This window comes from Lissotriton vulgaris, chromosome 5, assembly GCF_964263255.1.
Source record: "Lissotriton vulgaris chromosome 5, aLisVul1.2, whole genome shotgun sequence".
Lineage (NCBI taxonomy): Eukaryota > Metazoa > Chordata > Amphibia > Caudata > Salamandridae > Lissotriton > Lissotriton vulgaris.
Genome location: NC_141693.1, coordinates 498,432,342 through 498,456,737, shown reverse-complemented (window position 1 = coordinate 498,456,737; position 24,396 = coordinate 498,432,342). Strand labels below are relative to the sequence as shown.

Genomic DNA, 24,396 nt, shown 5'->3' with positions numbered 1-24,396 from the left:
GATTTGTAGATGGATACAGTAAATTCTTGCCTTGGTCAACAGTAGGTGTGAGCAGCTAAACACTACTCCCCCTCAACTGATCACCAAGAGACCACCTTGACCACAGAATTATGGTTGAATGGCAATCTGCATTAATATTTGCAAATACCCCTGACGAGAAAGTGCCCCTACCTAACATATAACCAAAACATGTGTCAAGGTGTCTGCATCTAAGGGGCGCTAGAGGGCTCACGGCACAATGGCTGAGCACTAGTGCAGCTCAACCGGCCATTTTACTAATCCATCCATAATCCTGTGCTTTGACGAGGCAGCACACCTCATCCGGAGTGGCTCGGTTTTGGTGAGTGGCCCAGCACTGTGGTGCCATCTGACACCCTGTGAGTCGAGAGGCAAGGGTGAAATAATGAGTGCGGTGAGGTTGGGGCTGCGACTCATGATGGATCGCTGCTGATTTTCCAGGCTATTGCTGCTATCAGCTGTGGACCCTGCACTTCTGCTGGCTGCGGTCTGAGTGGGGAGCGGTGGCTCGGCTGGCGGAGTATTGCTATTGCCATGCCATGACATCATAAGATCATAGGTCAATGATCATGCCGCAGCAGCCTGGAGGCCTCAATACGAATTCATCGGTACCTGCTGCAGCAGGAAGGATACAGAGTTGGCGTCGGACACCAGGTGGCGGAGTGATATCCAATGGACACATCTACACACACGTGGGCACACAGGGATGCCAGTGTCTGATATATTGTATTGCCCTGGTGTGCTGAATGTGAGGCCTGTCATGCTGTTACCTCAGTGGCTGAATTGTTCTAACGGTGGGCTGCCAACAATCGGAACGCCCCGCAACAGCCTGGCAAGAAGTGGCAGGTCTTTACTACCCTGCAAAATGACGGTGTGGGGGCCTAAGCTGGGCATATTATAGTGTGGATGGGTGGCGCAACCAGTATCCCCGGGCCCCAATTTCTTTTTTCTTTGGACTTGCTGCTATTACCGGGAGCTTTATTGGAACATGGGGTGCGCAAACTGAGAGCCGGGGACTCTGAGGCAGCACAGTACTGTAACAACATTGTTATATTTCCGCCTGAGCACCCCTCATAGGCGAGTAGTGGGATAAACGGCGAGTAGCTATAGTGTGCGGCATGTGTGGGGTGGGAGCACTTTGCCAACACTGCCAAGGATCTGTGAATCATGGGCAAGCCTAACAAGACACAACCGCACCTCACGTTCAAAATGCGCAAAACAGGCAGATCTCAGCTAAAGCCAGACTCGGAGGCGGAGGCTCCTTCGGACACTGCCACAACTTTAGAATCTACGCTCCTTGCTCTGAAGCACAGCCTGCAGTCAATTGACAGAAAGATTGATACCTTAAACCTACATATGGATCACATGGTGGCGTAGCTGGACAAGCAGGGCACAAGGCTGGGTGAGGTCGGGCAGCAAGTGTCTACTGTGGTAGACGACCTGCTCACTGTCTTGGACAAAACTCTGAACATGAAAAAGGTGCTTGCGGTCATCCAAGCCAAAAATGAGGACCTGGAGTCGAGGTCTAGGAGAAATTATCTACTGATAACGGGGTTGCCGGAATCGGCCATAGTTGGTAAGATGGAACAATTTTTGAAGGGGCTGCTCAAAGAGATTTTTGGTTCTGATAATCTATCACCTCCAATAATAGTGGAGCATACCCACTGCTCTCTTGTGGCATGCCTGAGCCCGGACGCTCCACTGCATCCCATAATTGCGCTGTTGCTAAATTATCATGACTGGGACACAATTCTCCAACTAGCCCAGGAAAAGGGTCAGGTCACACATCTGGGAAATGCAAGGGCAATCTTTCAGGACATCACTACTGTGGTCCAGGCTGCTAGATGAGTTCATCCTTACTAAAATATATTGCAAGCAGAGGAAATCTCATACACCATGCTGTACCCAGCACAATTGAGGATCAGTTCAGAGGGCCCTTCTAAGATTTTCACGAACCCATGCGCTGCCATGGAACGTGCAAAACTCCTAAAAAGCACCAGCGGGAAACCACTGCTGAACCAAATGAGGATGAACAGTGACCACTGGATTGTAACTAAGATAACTAAATAAGTGCACCACTGAGGATTATTCATAGTTATTTTGTCGCACTGGTGGGTGAGTTGGGGCTGGACTCTTGCTCCTCACCTCAAAAGATGGTTCCCTTAGATGGCTTTCTAAGTCCATGCTGGGGGGACAGCACCTGGGATTGTTGTCTTGACGTAGCATGGATATATTGAGTGAAATAGTGAATTGATTTAGCCGTACGATCATTGATTACTGCTCTGTGCTGCCCAATCTATGACAAAATATTGAATACAAAAATCTACATACAAAAATATGGCAACAAAAATATTGATTACAATAATATCGACATCCTATGTCTAACAAGGTAAGTACAAAAATATCGAAAAAAATATAGATGTCAAAAATATTGTTTTTTGAAAAATATCGTTTTTTTAAAAAACTAAATTTATTATTAACAAAATAATACTTATAAATGTATTAAACATAGTTAAAAAATATGTTATAATATTTAAAATTAATAAATAATGTAATACAAACAAATAATAAAGATATAATGCTTAGTATATACTTCATTAATAATAACTCTAAAAAATGATATTAATAACTTATAAATAAATGAAAATATAATAAATTACAAATAAATTTATATACATAAAATAATATTATAAATAAGAATTAATAAAAATGTAATACAAATTAAAGAAAGTAAGTAAATGTTGGATAGCGTACGGGTAAAAATTACTATTCCCACTCCAGAGAGTGCAACAGTAGGGAAAGTGTTGGATAGCGTAGGGGTAACAATTACTATTCCCACTCCAGAGAGTGCAACAGTAGGGAAAGTGTTGGATAGCGTAGGGGTAAAAATTACTATTCCAACTTCAGAAAGTGCAACAGTAGGGAAAGTGTTGGATAGCGTAGGGGTATCAATTAGTATTCTAACTCCAGAGAGTGCAACAGTAGGGAAAGTGTTGGATAGCGTGGGGGTAAAAATTACTATTCCAACTCCAGAGAGAGCAACAGTAGGGAAAGTATTGGATAGCGTAGGGGTAAGAATAACTATTCCAACTCCAGAGATTGCAACAGTAGGGAAAGTGTTGGATAGCGTAGGGGTAAAAATTACTATTCCAACTCCAGAGAATGCAATAGTAGGGAAAGTGTTGGATAGCGTAGGGGTACAAATTACTATTCCAACTCCAGAGAGGGCTACAGTAGGGAAAGTGTTGTACAGCGTAGGGGTAAAAATTACTATTCCAACTCCAGAGAGTGCAACAGTAGGGAAAGTGTTGGATAGCGTAGGGGTAACAATTAGTATTCTAACTGCAGAGAGTGCAACAGTAGGGAAAGTGTTGGATAGCGTAGGGGTAACAATTACTATTCCAACTCCACAGAATGCAACAGTAGGGAAAGTGTTGGATAGCATAGGGGTAAAAATTACTATTCCAACTCCAAAGAGTGCAACAGTAGGGAAAGTGTTGGAAAGCGTAGGGGTAAAAATTACTATTCCAACTCCAGAGAATGCAACAGTAGGGAAATTGTTGGATAGCGTAGGGGTAAAAATTACTATTCCAACTCCAGAGAGTGCAACACTAGGGAAAGTGTTGGATAGCGTAGGGGTAAAAATAAACATACTTATAAATAAATGTATTTTTTTTAAATAATAAAAAACTTAACTATTAAATAAATATAAACCATTTACAAATACCAATACATAATTATTAAAAACATGATTAGCAATAAATAATGAACTAAAAACATTAATAAAAAAAATCATGTAATAATATTTAATTACCAATCAATAATTAATTAACAATTATATAATTAAAACAACAAATAATTAAAAAACATTTTTACTTAATTAAATTTAAATTACTTGCCACCCTATTCCCCTATAAACCCACAACCCGCTACAGAACATAATTATCAATTAATCAATTAATAAAAATTAATTACCAATTAATTAAAATTAATTACCAATTAATTAAAATTAATTTATAATTCCTACTCATTAATAATTAATTTAGTATAATTAAATTACTTCCCACCCTATTCCCCTATAAACCCTCAACCCGCTACAGAACATGATTATCAATTAATAAAAATTAATTATCAATTAATTTAAATTAATTTCCAATAATTAAAATTAATTTATAATTCCTACTGGTTAATAATTAATTTAGTAAAATTAAATTACTTCCCGCCCTATTCCCCTATAAACCCACAACCCACTACATTACTAAAATACAAAATGTAATTAAATTACATAAAAATAAATTTAAAACATAATGAATACATATGAATATACATAAAAATAATTTAAAAGTCGATATTAGTACCATCGAAATTATTAACATCGATATTACTAACATCGATATTTATCGATATTACAAATATTGATATTAAAATCTATCAATATTACTTAACTTCTATATTATGTCCCTTCGATATTTAAACTTCGAGATTATTGTATATCGATATTTAGATATCTATATTTTGTCTGCATACCGTGCTGTCATGTCAACTATAGACATACTCGGCCACCTCCCCCTATCAACAGGAGGCTTTTTGCACACTTGTGTCCCCTAATTGGTGTACGCCATATTATCATTTGTTTGAGTTCTCTGGGTGTTGGGGTATTCATTAGTTTCAGAATGGGTTGTCTTTAGCAAGTTGGGGTGCTGAAGTGGGGAGGTGCTGTGGGGGTGGGGGGGTTACATGGAAGACATGAAGTAGAGTGGAAGTAAGGTTCCTTTTAAAGTTCTGGTCTCATCAATGTATTGCATGTAGTAGGATATGTGAAATTGCAGGTCTGGGTGACACTATTAAGTTAATAACATGGAATGTGCGTGGCCTAAACAACCCCAAAAAATTTGCAGGTAGCTTTTCTTCAGGAAACACATCTCACTAAGCGCACAGAATTGAATGGTGGGTCCCGTTCGGCTATGGTGCACGTCGCCTCCTCGTTTTCCTCCTACTCTAGGGGTGCAAAGATTCTGGTTAAGAAAGGTACTCTATATACGCTCATCAGGTCTGAGGTGGACAAGCTGGGGGGGTGCTCCCTGCTCTGGGTTAGCTGGGAGACACAATGGTGTTGCTCGCTGATGATCCCACTTTCTTTAATGATGTATGGAGGTGTATCTCTTCTTATCCGCCATCACTTGTGGTTAAGGGTGGGTACTTGATTGTCTGTTTGGTACCCCGACTGGATCGCTACACCAATGCAGATGGGCGTGGAAAGCAAGCGGAGCTGACCCTGGGTGAATTGATAGAAGCAGAGGGTCTTATAGATGTATGGGGGGCTCGTAACCCAGGTGTGAGGGAGGGCACACTTGTATCCGCAGTACATAGTTCTTGGTCAAGATTTGATTATTGGCTGTTTTCCCTGAAGGTGGCCCACTGGACTGTCTTCATAAGACACTTGTCCAAGACACTCTCGGGTCATTCCCTAGTGTTGACAGAACTGACGGTGCCGGCCTGTACTGGGCCTCCATTTCAATGGCGGTTACAGCCGTCCTCCTTGATTGACCCAAGTTTTACCGATTCGGTATTTAGGAATCAGTAGTTCAGATGTAGGTAAGAATTCGGTAAAAAACACTGAAATCTTAATATTCATTATTACTGAATCGGTGATTGAGATTCAGTAATAACGAATACCTACCCATTAATTCCTATGGGCTTGGAGGCCATAGGAATGAATGTGAAGAACGTCTGTATTACCGATTCGGTATTACCAAATCGGTAATACCGGGAGGTATTTTAAGGGTGCCAGGGTGTCCAAAGGACACCCTGTTGCACGCCTGAAATGTGCATGTGTGCACATGTGGAACACATGCATGCCCTAAGGGCATGGATGTGTGCCACATGGCACATTAAGAAAAGCAAGAAAGTGCTTTTTTTAAGGAATTCGATAATTACCACGAACTTGAAGTTGGTGGTAATTACCAATTCCTTAAATGCAAGGCCATAAGGAATCAGTATTAAGGAATCAGCATTTTCCCATTCTTTACCGAATCCTCCCTACATCTCAAATGCCTAAATACCGGTCAGTAACGGTGAAATTTAACGAATTTCACTGTTACCGACCTGTATTGGGCCACCTACATATGGCCCTCTATTTGCTAAGCGTGCAGTTGCTTTGCACTTGCACGCCAAGGCAGTGCCAACCTTGGGCAAGTGGATTTGTGACCTTGTTTTCTAAAAGGAACAAATGAATGTATATGCTGAGGAGCTTCCTGAGGCCTGCAGTCCCATAGACTTCTGGGCACCACATACTTTTTAGCACACCCTGATCTGGCATAGATTTATGTTATTAACATAGCCACTGATGAGGCAATGCTGTTATAAGAACTGAAGTTGCACTGCATTACACTGCTGAACATGTAACATATTGCTTTCTATTCCTCCTACATGCTTTGCCATGGTGTTGTTGATATAAGGGCGGGGAAGAGGGTTGGAGTTATATAACACAAAAACACTGTTGTATAGTATGTGGTTTCAGTATCGCTGCTGTAATCAGATTTTCAGACTTGCCATTGTCTGGATATGCGATTTAATTAAAAAAAGGTGTCTACATCTATTGTCTTTGAGAATTTAACCACACATTCCCAAATGAGTGTAGTAGAGGACACACATTCATTCAACCTACTGTGCTCGCAAATTCACTGGTGCCATCGGGAGAAACTCACTCAGTCCTAACCAAGATCTAGGGAAAATAAAACGGGAGGTATTAAGGGGTGAGTGGCCAGGCTACACCCACAGGGCATCCACTTTCATGGACTTCTAAGAAAAGTTTTAAAAAACTGCTATAAACCCATCATCCCCTTACACAACAACTAGGATGAAAACTGATATTATCTCTAATACCAGCAGAGAACTAGAATTCCCAAAATCTCTGACCCTCAAACCACCAGGCATCACCATCCATCCACCCAAGAACTTTAAATTAAATTCTCTGCCTGGGGTATTTTCCAAATGAAAACCTCACTATGAATAAACAATCATCGACAATGACCTCTTGACAAGCAATCATGATTTGTTATTGCCAACAATTTCAACCTTCGTAAGGTTGTGTTGTTTATGAAACATTGCCCAATTAAACATTCTATTAATACTAGCTGAAGGAAGCTTTTATCAACATTGTGCATGCCTACATTCTAGCCTGCCTTCTCAGAACAATCAGTAAACAAATGCTGGTGGTTCCTAACCATCTCACAGCCACACAGAGGCAAATACGTTATGTTGTAAACATACTAAAAAAAAAAAGAAATGCATAAAAATAAATACCTCATTCAAATAGTTCATTCAACCAATGGAATTTCCTCCAATTAGTCTGCTATCTTCCTACTAGCCAGATTTTGAACGTCAGAAGAAGAGTTCCACAAGCACATTTCTAGCGAAGGAGCATGGCAGAGCCGACTAAGATTGCAATTGTTCTACAATAGAGCTAATGAGCCTCCTCCATAATCAAGCTAAATCCTCTGTATATCTCTTGCCATTAACCTGTCCAGCACGGGACTTCTGTCAGTGGACACACCCGGGTCCAGGCCAAATGAAGAGGGAGAGAAGCCTCAAGCCTGGGTGGTTGCTGCAATGCTTTGGCAGCAGGCCGCCCGTGGTCTGAGCACCTCAGCCGCATTGGGTGGAGTGATTTCCAGTGGCATTGGAGCTTGGTGACTGCGCCGGGTTCTCCCAAGCGTAGACGGGCAGGAGGCCATGGCATCAAGGTTTTATTCCCTCAAGGGTTGCAAGAGGGGAAGTTGTATCACCTTTTTTCACCGCAGGCTTGCAGCAACCGTGTGCCAGGGGAGAGAGAAGCCTTTGGGGAGGAGGTCTGGACCCTGAGTGTGCTAACCAGCACTGTGCCCTGAGTTTTTACTGGGCCCAGCTACATATGGGGGCCCTAATGCAGAGACTTCTAGGGCATTCCTCAATTCAGGCAGTTTGAACAAGAGAAGGCACCCCCTTTGAATGGTGGCCCCCTCAGATACTGAGAAAAAAGTAGGGGCCCATGCCCTCATTACTAAAGACTACAAGAATGTATAGGGACCAAACATGGGGGCAGGGCAAGGGCGCCCACTTACACCTAGACATGCTGCTCGGTTAGACTGGAGTGGGGCCTTGTGCTCCTGGTTGATAAGTAAGATAGGGAGCCCCACAATGATACAGAATGTGTTGCATACTCCTAGCGGCTTCTGCTACCCTTTTAAATGGTGGTGAATAAGGCAGGAGGGCTGAGGAGTGACAGACACTTCCTGCTATCCCCGCACCTAGCAGCCCAGGACTCTCAACTCAGGAACTCAAGGCCTTTTTTTATGTTGAGAGCTGTAATGGGGAATCGATGGGCAAGGACCCTAGTGCCTCCACGTAAACCACGATGGACCAATACACAACTCCAGCCAGTGATGTACTGGTGGTAGGTGATGTCCCCACGATACATCAGTAATCCTACAGGAAACCTGAGCTTCCTGAATGGCTGTTGACAAGAAGATAGGGAGGGTGGGGGCCAATGTAGTGCTCCTGAGACAGGATCTGTGCAACACAGTGGAAAGAGTTCCAGAGTTGGAGAGCTGTGTGTCCACACTCAAGGATGAGATGTGCACCTTCTGCACAAACGTGAAACACCTACCAAGATACTGGAAGATAGGGCGGAAGATTTAGTTCACAGGTCCAGATGCAATAACTTGTGATTTGTAGGGTTCCCAGGGACCGTAGGCATGTTCTCTCTGCGTTCTGGCCTGGAGGAATGGCTCAAGAGATGGGTGCCTACTGGGGCACAACCGCAGTGGTTTGCAATTGAAATTGTGAACCTAATTCTTGCCCCCAACCAAATTTAATTACTTGTATATACAACTTCCAGGACAGAGACGCAATCATAAGATTTGCTCACAAAAAAGGGAGCTATTATATCAATCTTTCAGGATAATGATCATCTCCTACTATAGCAGACACGTCCAATCCCACTGTAAATCCTTTGAGGGAGTAAAAGGGAAACTGTGTAAGATTAACCTATCCTACATGCTGTTGTACCCACTAAACTGAGAGAGGTGCATGGCAACAATCCCTTTTTCTTTGCTATCCATGAATGGGATGTGAATGGGCTGCTGAAAATAGAGAACTTACTCACTAAGAGCCCCCACTGCAACCAGTGTGGGTAAACTGTGGAGGCATACCCACAAGGGTTAGAGGACGTGCCATTAAGCATAGGCGTTTTACACAGAAAGCAACAATGACATTTGCCCCATGTTGGGTCCAGAGGGTCTTTGCTGAGGTGATGGCTTCAGGAGGAGATTGAATACTTTAACATAATCAGCATCTATTATCAGCAGGGAGCTCTAAACCATCCCTTCCCCTAGTTGTTTGGTTTATCATTATCTGTGGGGTTTTGGTTCTGAACTCATATGCAGGAAAATTGGGGACCAGTTAGGGGAATTTATTTTATGTTACAATACCACTGAAGTTCTCACACTAGATTGACACTGCACGCAGAATCACATACAATCTTGGACACCAATTTGGCTACTTTGTTGCTAAACTGTAATGATGGCAACACCTGATGTTGACCAAGCCCGATTGAGACTACTTTCCTGGAATGTTAATGGGCTGGTTAACAGGACTAAAAGGGGGGTTAGTGGCACAGTTTATGTGCTGACAAGCTCAAGATATGGTGCTACTCCATGAGACCCATCTTCTCAGATTGCAATGTAGGTGCCTCCAGGGGGGCCCATATGCATTGCTCACCCATGCTGGCGACAAAAAAATCATTTCAGGTGACATAGAAATGGGAAGATCCGGTGAGATGCTACATTAGAACCCAAGGCACCTGGGGTCATCAATCCATAGTGATCTAGAATGTCTATGCCGCCCCAGACAACAGCAAAAGGTATATGAGGCGATAGGCCCCATTATCCTGCAATCTACTGCCACGAGGCATATCATATGGGGAGACTTTAACAGCGTCCTTCATAGGGATCAGAACAAGCCTGTACTCCCCCACAAAAATATCTGCACGTCCGGCCACTGAATTGACCCAGTTCACCCATGCCCTCGGCTTGACTGACCTGTGGACACTGAAACACTCCCTAGCTGAGGGTGACATCTCAGTTGTATTTCACAGAGAACACTGGGACAGTTTCATCCCTTTTGACACTCTGAGAGGCACATAATATGGTCCTGAGGCACAGGGCCCAAAGTCGGATATCCCAGGGGAAAAGTGTAAGAAGATGACTTTTTATTTAGTGGACTAAAATGATGTACACTGTGTAAAGAGTCCAGGCAACCCTTATTGGTTTTCAGAGGCAAAAATAAAATCACTAAGTCCTCTCTTTTGTGGTAGTGTGGGCAAGCAGTTTAATCTTATCAGAGGGTAGTGCTAGCCTTGTTTTGTACTCACGGTGGCACTAAATCGGACACACACTCAAGAATGCACCTGAGAACAATTTAGAAGAATACATTCTGATACCAAGAACTTTGGTATCAAATAGGTACTTTTTAAAAATATTGATTTTTACAAGTAAGTAAAGTGTTCACTTAAACGTGTCTTTATGCAGCAATGCTTCCCTTTGGGAGGAAAGGCATTTGTTGCATACAGTTATTTGTGATTTTTCTGTGGGTCTCCTTTGGAACTTAGGTTTGTAGGGGGCCAAGGTTCACAGTACCACGAGGAGCTACTCGTTACCTGCCCTGGGGCGTCTGGGTGCAGAGGTATTGGCTGAATTGGTAGCTGTGTGCGCTACACATTGGAAACTAGGGGGGTATTATAGAAACAGTCTGCTAAGGGGGGGTTTGTGGACAAGTCCGGGAGCTCCCAATGAGGGGCTCGTGCCACAAGAGTCCTGAGGGACATGGGGGCACAGCCGGTTTATCGGTACCTGAGCTGGGGCCCTCGGTGCAGAATGGATAGCTCGGCTGGGCGCTATGTTTCCTCTGGGCTTGCAGTAGTTTGTCCTGCCAGTTGAGGGTGAAAAATGAGGAAAGCTGGGCCACTCTGAAAGTGGATCTCTTTGAGGCAGAGGACCCTCAATGGCAGCTCCGTCTCGGTGCAGTAGGAGTACGAATTGGACCCTCACATTCTCTATTTGCTGCAAGGGGTCTGGTAGACTGGGTATTGGTCCTGTGTGGCTCTGGTCATTCCTGGTGTCCTCTCACTTGATGGGAGGATAGATCTGACCTTCAGGAGCACTGTGTCCTCATTATGGGGGGCTGCTGTGTTGGGCTGGCTAGGGTGATGTCAATCGGTAGACCAGACTTCGCGTTTTCAGTGCCTGTGGGCTGAAGTGGAATAGCTAGGAATACTGGGGGTCTTGGAAGCTGTTCAGCTGAAGGAAGAGTCACTGCTCACGATTTTCGAGACTTATGTAGGCACCGTCTATCTGACCACTTCTTGTGGGAAGTGGGCATAACCCTAGTACTACCCAAAACCAAAACCAAAAAGGTTGGATTTACCTAGTCGTGTGCACCTAAAGTCGCCCACCTTAGTGGTGGTACTAGCCTGAGAGTGAACACACCTCTTTAACACCTTCTGCCAGAGCAGTTATTGTTTCTGACCTCTGAATTTGTGGCTTTCAACTCTCAAGGGGTCAGAAACCCATCTTTAGTGAGTAGCTGGCCAGTCATTCAGCCAGAACACTAGAGGTCTAGTAGGATTCAAGGGGTACCTCTAAGATACCCTCTGGGTGCACATATTAATACATTCATCACAGGATTCAGTGTGAGTTTATTAATAGGAGGTCTGTGATACTGACCACCATAGGTTTCAGTGAAGCCATTATGTATCTGGGAAACTTGTATCAACCAGTGCCTAGTGCATGCCTGGAGTTGGTTTCCATGCTCACTTGTAATATTTAGCAATAGAACTAAACATTACTGGGACATATCTGCTCATGTCAATATGTCCTCACAAGTGCTATAATTCACCCTGCCTTTGGGCTCCAAGGCCTGCTGTATGGCTCACTTACATATAGCCCATGCAGTGTCTTTGGCATGGCAAACAGGAGTGTGCCACGTTTTGTCTTCAAAAATAGTTTGCACCATGTTATGCAGCCTGCAAGGGCTATCTGTGTGGAATTTATGTGTGGGTCCCTTAGGGTGACACAAGATATGATGCAGCCCTTAGGGACCCTCTTTAGTACCCATGCCCTACGTGCCTATGGTATACCATTTCCAAGAAACCTACAGGATGCTGAATTCCTTAAAAAATTGTGAAACAATAAGACATCACTTGGTTTTAAGGGAAGACCACTGACACTGAGGTCTAGTTAGCAGGCCTCAGTGCACTGTCAAAGTCAAAAATCAGCATCAAGCAGCAAAAAAGGGGGCGAAAAGTGGGGGACAATTGCAACAAAAGTCCAATTTACTACAAAAAGACAAAAGGCCAAGATTGTAGAGGATTTGGAGAAAGAGACAAGAAAGCTCGTTATTTATTGACCAGAGCAGAGGAAGGCTTGAGGCTCCTAGAATTATGGAAAGAATAATACAGGGTTGTGACTGCATAGGCTGCTAGGAGCTAACATATCACACAGCTTTATGAAGAAGGAGACAAGTCAGGTGGAGTTTTGGAGTTGTTCAGCCAGAGAGAACAAGATTCAAGATGGGTGGGAGAAATTTGGATAGAAGAGAGGGAGATTATCTGAACAGACCATGGCATAGCGGAAGCATTTGACAATTACTTCCATGACTTATACAAGAGAAGACTATCTCCTAAAAACCAGGGGATAAATCACGTTCTGGCTGAATTGCATCTTCCGGTGTTGACAGGAGCCAAAGGACTACACTTGGAGTCTCACTGAAGATGCTCGCAGAGGCCTTGGCAAGTATGTCCAATGGGAAATCACTGGGATCTAATGGCTTCATGCCAGAACTATAAAAACAACTCTTAGCAATCATTAGCCCTCAGATGTTCAACATGCTTAAAGGGGCCTTTGCGATGGGGGCACTCCCCCGGACCTATACCACACCATTATAGTAGCAATCTTAAACCCTTGTGTAGTGGGTATCAGCCCATCTCGCTCCTCAATATAGAGGTGTAATTGCACGCTAAAATACTGGCCATTCAGTTGGTTAGTGTACTCTCCCAACTAGTGAATGCTGATCAATCGGACTTCATGCCAGGAGAGGGGCAACACAACACAATTTACTGGGTATACGTTCACCAGACACTGCAGGTAAGTGGTAAGAGTCAATGGGGTAGTGTAGGTCTTCTTCGCTTTGGGCCATGGTACAAGGCAGGGGTGCCTGCCTTCAGGTCTTTCTCTTTGCATTGTGCATGGAGCCTTTGGCCTGCTGGGTGAAGGTGAGGACAGATGTGACAGGTTTTCCAGGGAATAAATGTCACTCTATGCAGATGATATCCTTCTATACCTTTTGGACTCAACCTTCTCCATTCCTACAGCCCTTGTTGTATTTTAGGCCTTTGAGAGGTACTCAGGGTATAAGATAAACTGTGGAAAATCTACACAATATGCTGACCCCTGAGAGTTGTTAGGGGACTCTTATTATAACTTGGATGTTAGAAGGGATAGGTTTCGATATTTAGGCATGGAAATAACAAAGTATAAGTGGAAATATCTAGATAGAAAAATAGAAGTGGCCATCCATGGAATGGCAGATGAATGCAGATTGCTGGAGATGATGGGAGCTGTCACTGTTGGGAAGGCACACCATATTGAAGATAGTCACACTCCATAAGTTTACCTATGTCATTCAAAACACCCATTAGCACATTCCAGAGTCCTACTTCAATAGAATAGACAAAACAACACGAATGCTCCTATGGGATGTAGGAACTTCCAGAATAGCCCTACACGGTCCACCAACAACTCCGGTATTGCACTACCGGATGTCAGCATGTGCTAGTGGGTGACACAACTACAATACATTAATGAATGGGGGTTAGCACCAAGGCTAGACCCGGCATGAAGGCTGGAGTGGTCAGTTATGGAAGAAAATTCATATTTGCATTATCTATATGACAACCAAAGGAGTAGGAAACTTCTGTTACAGCCCATCGGGTCACCCTAGAGGTGAGGGATTTAGCCAATAGAATAGGGCTGGTATGGCTGAGTCAATCAGCATGCACCACTGTGAAAGAGGAACATTATACCATAGGTGGGGAGACTTGAGAGATTCCACCAATAGGACCGCATCATATCTTCAAGTTGGGCGATTTTCTAGCCGCAAAGGGGTTGAGGGATTGAAATCATTTGAAGCCTAATAAAGTGAATACAACATGGATCCCACATATTACTATGAACATTTACAACTAAGACATGCTCTGCGAGTGGAACACTAGGACTGGACCTTGATCCCTGAGGCTACTCCCTTTGAGAACCGAATTCTCAGTGACGAACTGAGCAAAGGGGCGTGTCTCAGATCTATTAACAAGCCAGATACCCTGGAGAAACTCTGACCAGCCTGGGACCTATGGAGGATCTGGATTGGAAGGCAGCTGTAATGCACCTCCAAAAAGTGAAATTAATTACATTGAAAGTTCTTCTTAGATTCTATTATATTATAAGCCAACTGCATAAGATGTGTAGGGCAGCAGCCCCTCAATGTTTGCACTGTGCGTTGTTAAAAGGCACCTTCCTCTGTTCTCACTGGGAATGCCCTGCTGTGGCCAACTATTGGACTGCCATTAAAAAGGAGCTGGAAGTAATCCTGACAGTGACCATCCCAGCCAGCCCAAAATAGCTCCTTCTAGGAATCCCATGCGAAGTGGACCTTACATGTGCACAGTTTTTATTCTGGAACGTGGGTTTCATGTTAGCGAAAAGAGCTAATGCTATTTACTTAGCAGGCAACAACTGCCCATGAGAAGACAATGGATTGCAGGCTTGTGCATGGAGGACAAACGGGCAGTTTATATTGCCAGAGGGTGCCCCCGAAAGTTCAATTTGCTTTGGGGAGGATGGAGAACACACTATGGACTTGGTTAAGGATTGAATGTTGGCCAACTATGATGTACAGAAGAACAAGACAATTGGGAAAGAACTGCTTGGACTTGCGAGAGAGCCATGGGGTAGGGGACTAGTGACAAAATGGAAGATGGAGGAAGCCAGTGTGGGTCCTAACGAAAGGAAGAGATGGGCTGGGAATGGGAGCTTTGCTAAACTTTATGTTATTGCTTCAATCACAATCCTATTGCAACTGTCAACTGTATATATGTTTTGAAAACAGCAATACAGATGTTTTTTAAATCTTGTTATTGATATCTTTTCATATATGTAAAACGTTGTGTTAAAATTTCAACTTGAACTTTAAATGAGCTTTTTTTTATAAACATAAATGTAATTCAGGTGTCATAAAATAAAACCTAAGTGAGACAGACTCGAATTTCACTATTTGTACTAGACAGCTCCAGTAAGCATAGTTCCAAAAGACCACAATTCATATGGGATTTTTTGAGCCATTAAGTGATACATATGCATGCACAGCTAATGTATCACAATTGAAATGGAGCATTTCAATACCTCAACATGCAAACCAAGTGCTGTACAAACGAGTACATGTAAAATACATGGTAAATTGCTAATGTGTCCACTGTATGGAGAATTAGGTACTACCTAGCACTTCAGGCCAACCAATTTAGTAACCATTTTTAGGAATACTGCGAACATTCAGTTCCATTTGAGTGTATCACTGTGATAATGTGTATTAAGTGTTGAAGGAAATGTGATTTCTCACTAAGTAATAATGTCACTGTTCCAAACCATGTCCAAGTAGGTTCCAATCATTTAAACCTGAGCTCAGCCATTTGTACCTGTAGCACAGAGCAGGCAGGATTAACTTGAAAGGAAATATGTAAAGCATATGTCAGTACCCAAAACACTTAAAAAGTCGAAAATATACACAATAAAAATGTCACTCTAATTCATTAAAATAGAGTAAAATTTAAATAACACATAGGAGAAAATCAAAATATTTATCTCAGGAACATAGATATGATTTTTTGAATTCTTAAGTCAAAATAGTGCATAAAAACTCAGTGTTAACCGCGATCATCTTATCACTCTAGACTGAGTCCTAGTCAAAATTTTAGGCCGACTGTGAGCTGCTGCCAGTCATATACAGGTACCAGGTTTGTCCCGGTAAAAAGTCTCCTTTCTTAACTGGAAGATATTCTGGAAAAAAGTCCTTGTTGAATGGCTGTTGGCAGGTCTTGGTGCAGGCTAAATCCAAGGTAGGATTTGACAACAGTAGCCTGGTGAAAAGGGGATCCTCAGTGTGAGCCGGGAGGGTTTTTGGCACTGTTGATTTACACAGAGGAAATCTTTGAGTGGCAGAAGTCTAGAATCTGCACCCAGGGATGTCTTATTGGCAGCAGGATGCTTTTTGACAACAACTTCTGCATACATACTTAGAAAGGTTTCTGGAAGTTGAAATCCTGTCAGCAGGAGAAAACAGTTGTCAGACCTAACATCCTTGGCATGGTAGTCCCCAAAACGCTTTGCCTTCACTCTTCTCGTTTTGTTGGTTGTAGGACTCTGTGCACTTTACCACTTCTAACATGTGCTAAAGTGCTTGTGCTCTCTCCTTCTAACATGGTAAAATTGGCTTACACCTAACTGGCACATTTAATTTTGACCACTTCACATTACACTTGTAAAACAGAGTTCTCTGTCCAAAGTCCACCACCTGCCTCATGGCAGTCTTTTTTCTCATGTGCGGCTCGTCACCAGTAAGTTAGCAGGTGCGACCGAGAATTAGTGTTTCCTAGCACCATTTATGGGCACAAGAGGGCACCCAGAGAGATTTTCTCAATGTGGGTGGTCGTGACCATTCACAGTGAGACTACTGCAGCTCGAGTAGAAAATCTATCCAAGTGACAGCAAAGAAGCAGCACCCTTTGCCGAGCCACGTGGTGCCATTCATGCTGATTGCATAGCATGTATCAAGCTCTTGGCACTAAAAATCAGTGCGGGCTGCACAACATGCCAATTTCTGCCCGTTTGTGGCGCTCTGCAGAATTTCACAGAGTTTTCATGTAACAACACAGAATTCCCTGGAGTTAAACTCCACAAGCCATTTTTCACTGCTGTAAGGCCTACGTCTTTTAAAGGATAACAGTGGCCTACCTTTTTTACATTTAATAAGTGCTAACTTTGAATTGGAACAGACAGGTATGTGCTGTTTACATTCTAAGTGATTCTAATTAAAAATCCTTTTCAATAGTAAAGTCAGATTTAATTTAGAATTCTAAAAATGCCAGTTTTAGAAAGTTGCCATTTTCTTGTCCCGAACATTTATGCTTTCTGCAGTGTCCTGGGTCAAATGATTGAATAGCTTTGACTGCAAAATTAAACTACCACACAGAAATGGCTCAGTGAATGCCGATAGACTACTGCAAATTTGAGCTAGCACTTAAAGCTAGGGTTGGGTCATATTCCTTTTTGATATTTTACTGTAAGCATATGTGGTTTTGGCGCAAATACACACATTCAATTGCTCCTCTTCTTGTCATGCAAGGATGCAAGGGAAAAAACAGAAGAAGGTAGCTGTTCGACTTGGCCCTTTTTTGCAGGGTCACCTCTAAACTTTTTGCCTTTCCCCTAGCCTTTTTTCTGACATGGTGTTGGTGGTTTTAGGACTTTGGGCACTTTAGCAAGGTTGTCCAGTGTAAAGTGTGTGTTAAATATGGTAGGATTGGTCTACACCTGTTTGGCATTTTTAATTTCACTGTCAGTCCCTTGTAAAGTGGTATCTCATAAACCCAGGGCTGGTAAATTAAATGCTATTGGTGGGCTTGCAGCGCTGATTGCGCCACCCACCAAAGTAGCCTTGCAAACTGTCTCAGGCCTCTGCCATTGCAGAGCCTGTACGAGCATTGTCACTGCCGCTGAGACATGCCACCTAAAGTGGGTTCCATGTCTGTAACCTCCTTTTACCACATGTCACCCCTAAGGTAGGCCCTAGCTAGCCCTATGGGTAGGGTGCATTGAAGGTAAAAGATAGGACATGTACCTCAAGTGTGTGACATGTCCTGTTAGTGACAAACAGCCATCTTGGTTTCGTCACTACTGTGGAGCTGCCCTCCCATAGGAATGCATTAGGGATTCCCTGATAAGTGTTTCAGTGGTAATTCCTGATATGAGAGGAGCAGCATGGTCAAGTTTGATATGTTTGTAATAGTAATAATAATGCTACGCAATTGTGTGAGCAGATTTATTATAACTATTTTAGAAATACCACTTTTAAAAGTTGGGATTTCTGTGTGCTATGTGGCTGCCTGCCTGATATGGATTGCATGTCTGGCTGTTGAGTGACAGGGGCTGATGAGGTGTGTGCATCTCCAGGAGGGGCAGGGTGAGTCAGCGCTAGGCTGAATAGGACATCTGCATTTTGAGTAGTAGGAGGAGTAGTCCCCTGGCCCTGAATAGAATTGTGCCTGCCCTATTGATGTGTCTGATCACCAAGCCCTTATCAGACAGAGGGGAAAAGGAGCCTTGTACACAGAGGGCTCCAATCCTACCCTGAACCAGTTTTTCTTGGTTCCCACAAGTCCTGCACTGCAGACAAAGATGAATATGTGGTATAAATATAGGGGCTGCGACCGATGAAGGTTGTGCTGTTCCTGGACTTGCGGTGGGCTTGCTGCTGCTGAGGGCCCAGGAGGAACCGCCAAGAGGGCTTGCCTTCCTGCTGGAGAGCCCTGGGTGCTGGCCTCCCTGGGCCCAGCTATGCCCCTTGAACCCCTATGGACATATCGCCTTATGAGCGCTTTATTTTTATCCTGAAGAGGAGTGCTGGAGCTTTATCTTTAAGGCTCTAGGATTAGGGGAACAGTTCAGTTTACATCCCAGGGCTGTGACGATTTTGGTGGGATTCCCCTGCACTGCCACTGCTGTTAACGGTGGGAGTCCACCACACGTTTATACATTGTGGAGGTGCGGGTACCCACTCTGCTTGTTATGCTTCTTGTGCAGGTGTGCACCTCGCTTTGTGCATCTGTGAATAGCGGGTGCCTACCACGCTTGTTATGCTTCTTTTGCGGGTGCCCACCACGCTTTGTGCATCTGTGAATAGCAGATGCCCACCCCGCTTGTGTGGATTAGGAAATCACCGCCGCAACCCGGTTTTGCCCGCCCAAAAGCCAGGCAGCCTTGCCTGACTGTGGGCGCGACCCTGGAAGCAGAGCAGAGTGGTGCCAGAAGGAGGACGGGGGACCACCCCCCCCTCCGCGAAACATCGCTGAGCTGGGGAAGACCCGATCCCAGGAAGGGGGACTGGGTGAAGACAAGAAAGGAAAGGGCGGCGGGTCAACGGGGTAACAATGAGCATGAGGGAGCCTCATGTTTAGCAGCAGTGTGGTGATTGCGGTGGAGAAGTCCAAGGCACATTGTCGATGCCTGTCCCCGCCACATCCAAGGAGAACTGCCCAGAACAGCCCGGTGAGTCGTGGGCTGCAGAAGGCACACATTGTGGGACTGCACCATTGTCCCAGGAGGGGCCCGGTGAATCGTGCTCCTCAGGCACTGTTAGTGCCAGTACGAAGTTCGTTTGGGGCCATATTTGTTCTTTGGGCCCCAGTGGGGGTCCTGAGGTTATGTTATGTTACATTATGTTATGTTTATGTGACTTGTATAGCAAGCAGCTGCCCCAGCAAAGGGGCGTCCCGGCGTTTGTGCCTTCTCTCTGAGTTATTGGACACAGCTACCCCGCCTAATAGAAGGCAGCTGCAACGTTTGGGCCTCCTTTAATCAGAGTCTCTGTGGGTACTCCAGAGGGCACAATTATTGCCTGTGTTCATTCTTTTGGGGGCATTATATTGTGTGGGCAGTCCAAGGGCACAGGGGTGTAGATCGGGGTAAATTGTTGGTGCTCATTTGGCCACAGTTGTTTTAGAGATTCCAGGTGGGGGGCTCCAGATGGCACAGTGACTGCCTAGAGATTTCTTCACAGCTGCACCGCAATAAGCGGCAGCTGCCACGGTTAGGCCAGCGCAATTGGGCACTTTTGGGATTCTGCTGCATCGGCAGCCAGCCCTGACATTTTGGGACAGAGGGCATTTTGAGCCCCAGTGCAAGTGAGATTGCTAGAGCACCAGGCTCTACAAAGCTACATAATGTGTTTTATGCCTCATGTGATTGTGATTGCATAATTTGATTTATGTGATGTGATGTATGCACCCAGATTTAGGCCTCTAATGTGATTTATGCTAAGGAGGTTATTGCATACTGTGTTTATGCTGGTGAGGCCTAGTGCGTAATGTGTTTATACTATTGAGGTTTGGGCCTAATTTGATTTTTTGCCTAATGTCATGATATGATATTTTAGGATGGTGTCTAATGCTAATGGGATAATGCTTAGGTCATTATGGTACCCGTAGTCACTGGTTGTGTTTTGCATTTACTTACCTGTCCCAATGTTTCTGACCAAGGCCCGATTGGCCTAGTCCTGTATATAATCCCCTGTGAATATTGCCTTGTTCCAGTTGGCACAGTGTAAATCTGTGATTACGTTTTTCTAATGTGATTATGATAATACAAAGGCTATTTTTTAGATAACCTTGTGTGGAGTTCCTTTTTGGGGTGTGCCTAGTGTGTTGCTGATGTGTGAGTGTGTTGCGAAAACGCTTTACAAATTGCCTCTAGGATAAGCCTGACTGCTCATGCCAAGCTACCAAGGGGGTGAGCAGGGGTTATCTTCACCTTGTAACTCCCTTGCCCTGACTAGAGTGGAAGTTTCTGTCTGGCTAAGGCGCAAGCCCTACCCATCCAAAAATCCACAGCAGCCATCAGTCTTGAAATAAGAACTGATTCAATAGTTAAAACCCGTCCATACTGTCAGATGTGGAATAGTTTGTATTTATTTTTCTAAATGGATGGTACATGTGCTGTCCACTTCATCCACTGACTGCCTCGTGCTTTCAGTGCCATTTATTTTTCTAATCACATATGCAGATCAACCTAAACAAAGGCCACTTAAGCGCAGTTGATGGAAGGCCAATACTTTACGTTGTGTTTTGTTTTTCTTTCCAATCTTTTCATTTTTCAGTCATCCCTGTGTGTTCAAGCTACATCTTCGGATTTCTGTTATTCAAAGCTGCGATACTACCTTTTCTTTGCACCAGTAAGAATCATATTTTCCTGCGATATGCTTTAAAACTAAAGAGAGTTCCAATACCTGGTCGGGGCATGGCGCTATGATTGGGCATAATAGTTTTTTTGTCGCATATTCTTGCAATACTACACACACACACACCTATTGACTTTTCCAAGGCTTATTTTTAATCTATTCACAATAAGGAAGGGTGGCAACAAGTTTCCAAAAAGTTTTTTTCTTAGTTTTATTTTATTATGTTTTCTAAAGAATGCTGCGAAGCTTGTTATAATGTCCAAGTAGGGACTGCAGAAGGTTACCAGTAATCCCAAGGACACTGTTTACCTTCTACTGTTGATGTTGATCCTGCTTTCGCCATCTATGATGTGAGGAATCACAGAGGCAGTGGTAAGGGTTAAGGAGAAGTGTGGCTCACTGGTTAGAGGAGGCATACCCTGAAGCAGAGGTCAGACCTGGGACCAGGGTTCAATTCCCGACGCGGCAGGGTCTGAGCCAAGTGTCCACGGACTCGATAATTCTCACTTCGGTGCCTACTCGAATCATGGGTTCACACTCTGCAACTCTGGGCAAAAGCTTGCTTAATCTCCACTATGGCCTCCCCGCGACGGGATGCCTGGCTTTCACCCTGGGGATGCCCAGTACGGGTTTAACTCACAGGGAAAAAGACAGGACGGGTTCCCAATGCAAGCGCTGAGATGCCCAAGGGTAAGCCGAGCGCTATATAAAAACACACATACATACATACCAGGAGCAACTCAGTTGCCCCAGCTGTAACCTTTGGATACCAGTGTATGACATCTGTGGTTAAGATAGGGAAAACTTTCCTGAGCCTGATATGTAAGCTCTCTTTTGACTGCATCGGTTTATATTTCTAGACTGTAATTTCCTCACATTGTTTATGTATCAATTGTTTATTAATAATAGGTTCAAATTTTTCACTGCACAACTTAGGTTTTCATTTGAGGTACGATAAAATAGTACGAAAGCTTAACTCCCCAGTGATTAAAGCTGCACTGGTTTGCAGCCAAAAATAAAGTGGATACATATGAGAGGTAGTACATTTACATGACTTAATGCAAGTATCAATGCTTTTCTATTTGAGTATGTATCAAGATGCTTCATTTATGCAAGTATGATCTTTGTCTTCATAAAGTATATTACTTATTGTAATATTTGTGCCGTCCTCAGCATTTTCTCTTATTGCAAAACAAGTATACAAAACCAAGTAAACAATGGGCAGTTGCCCCCGTATAAAGTGTTTTCTATTTACTGCACGCATTCATCGCTCAGCAATGCATCAAGGCAGGAAAAATGCCCAAATATCTGTTGGACTATTGTAAAAAATATCGCCAAAGCCCTTTTTCTGTAGGATTTAGGGAATGTTTAAGATTTTTACAGTTAAATATTCAAGTCTACAGGGTGCTTCAGCTGGTTAGTGTCTGCTACTGACATGCAGAATGATCTTGAAAATAAGAGTTTGAAACCCGGCAGAACAGACTGTGCCCTCCATATTCTGTGGTTGGGACCACGAGTACCTTTCAAGAGGTTTAATTTACAGCGATTAGAGTCGGATCCATGTTCAAATTACTACATATTTGTCTATTTTAGTGTCGGTTGTGAAGTTATGCGTTCTCTAGTTGTGTATACTGTTTTGCCTGTGTAAGCCGTTTGTCTTTTGCCATGCGCAGTGCTGTTAATGTATGTTGCGCGTGCCAATTAAAGGATGATTGAAATACAGGCAAGTAGATGGAAAATAATGCTGCATGATGCGCAGCAGGTGTGACACCCGTGAAAATATAATTTCCTCGTAAACAATTGATTAAATGCGTTCTCGTTCTCATAGCTACACGGATAGCCAGTTGTTTGTGCAGGTTAGCGTTCGAGGACTTCGAGGAATCACGCTGGTAGTTCAATATCCAGTGAAGCCACCCGCCACCCTCGCCGAGCCTCTGCTGTGTCGCGCGCACACTTGTTTAGTTGGGGGAAGGGTTGTAGCTATTACATGTGAAGAACGCATGCCCTGCACACAAGAGTTGTCATTCTCTCAACCTGAGAGACTCGGGGCCCCGCTGGGCTCACTGATAATGTCACTGTTCTCTGAACTTCAGTTTGATTAGTCTCAGTAGGGGTCGAAGCCAGACAGGTGTGAAGAGAAAAGGAAAACATTCAAATTTTCAGCTGGACACAATAGATCGCTTCATTCTTTTCTCACAAACCTTTCCAGGTGGGAGAGGTAAAAAATTGCTGCACAAAATCTAAGTAAAAGTAAACAATTGCTTAACGTGGCTTGATGGAAAATAATTTAATTTGTTTTTTTCTTAAGCAGGGCATATTTTAATTTTGGCACTCAGGTTCTTTAATTTTGTACTTTCAAAAGTAGAGTTGTTTATGTGGCGTAGAATTCAATTGAAATGCTTTTATGTCATGGAAAAATGAGTAAATCCTGCTGGGAAAAGAGAAAGCAGGAGTGAAATAGGAATTTAATGAATTGGCATGATTAATTAATGAAAAGCCTGGAGTGGAAACATCTTGGCTTACTCAATTGACACTTTGTGTACGGATCAAAAAAGCGGGTGCTTCCTGCTTTTATTGAATATATTTAACCGGACTGAGCCAGGTCTCATAACAGTGGGCTTTTTACCTAGGCTCCCACCAAAGTTCTATTGGAAAACAGACTTTGTCTTCTTATTTTTCACAATTACTAACGTACGGGTATTCCATGCAGGCCCAGTAGAGCTGAATATATGCCCTATTTTGAGAGATAATCATCGAGTAAGTTGATGGGTCATATTTTATTTTAAAATGATTTAGATATATCTCATGTGGATTTCTGTAGGTAACGTGGCGGGACTGGGAAACCCCTAATTTATCTGACATAATCACTGCACGGATAAAAGTAAGGCAGTACCATGCCAATTATCTTACAAAGAAATGGCATACATGTAAATGTTTACTTAGTCCAGAGTTAAATAAGACTTAAATAAATTAGGGGCTTATTATCAAGCCTGTGCGCTAAAATTATCGCCGCTTTATCGGCCGAAAACGGCCGATAAAGCGGCGATAATGGGCTTGATAATATGCTCTGTGGAATTCCAATCGAAGCCCATGTTAGATGTCTTCACATCTAACATGTGCTTCGATTGGAATTCCATAGAGCATATTATCAAGCCCATTATCGCCGCTTTATCGGCCGTTTTCGGCCGATAAAGCGGCGATAATTTTAGCGCACAGGCTTGATAATATGCCCCTTAGTTTTGAGTAAGTGGAGAGAAAGGCAGGTTGGTGTTACAGTTACTGTAT

At 43.5% G+C, this 24,396-nt stretch overlaps 1 protein-coding gene across 1 annotated transcript in view; it reads right to left on the bottom strand.

Annotated features, from left to right (window-relative positions):
* PCDH15 (protocadherin related 15) overlaps nucleotides 1-24,396 on the bottom strand; it is a 2,701,201-nt gene that overhangs the window by 607,889 nt on the left and 2,068,916 nt on the right. The window lies entirely within an intron of this gene.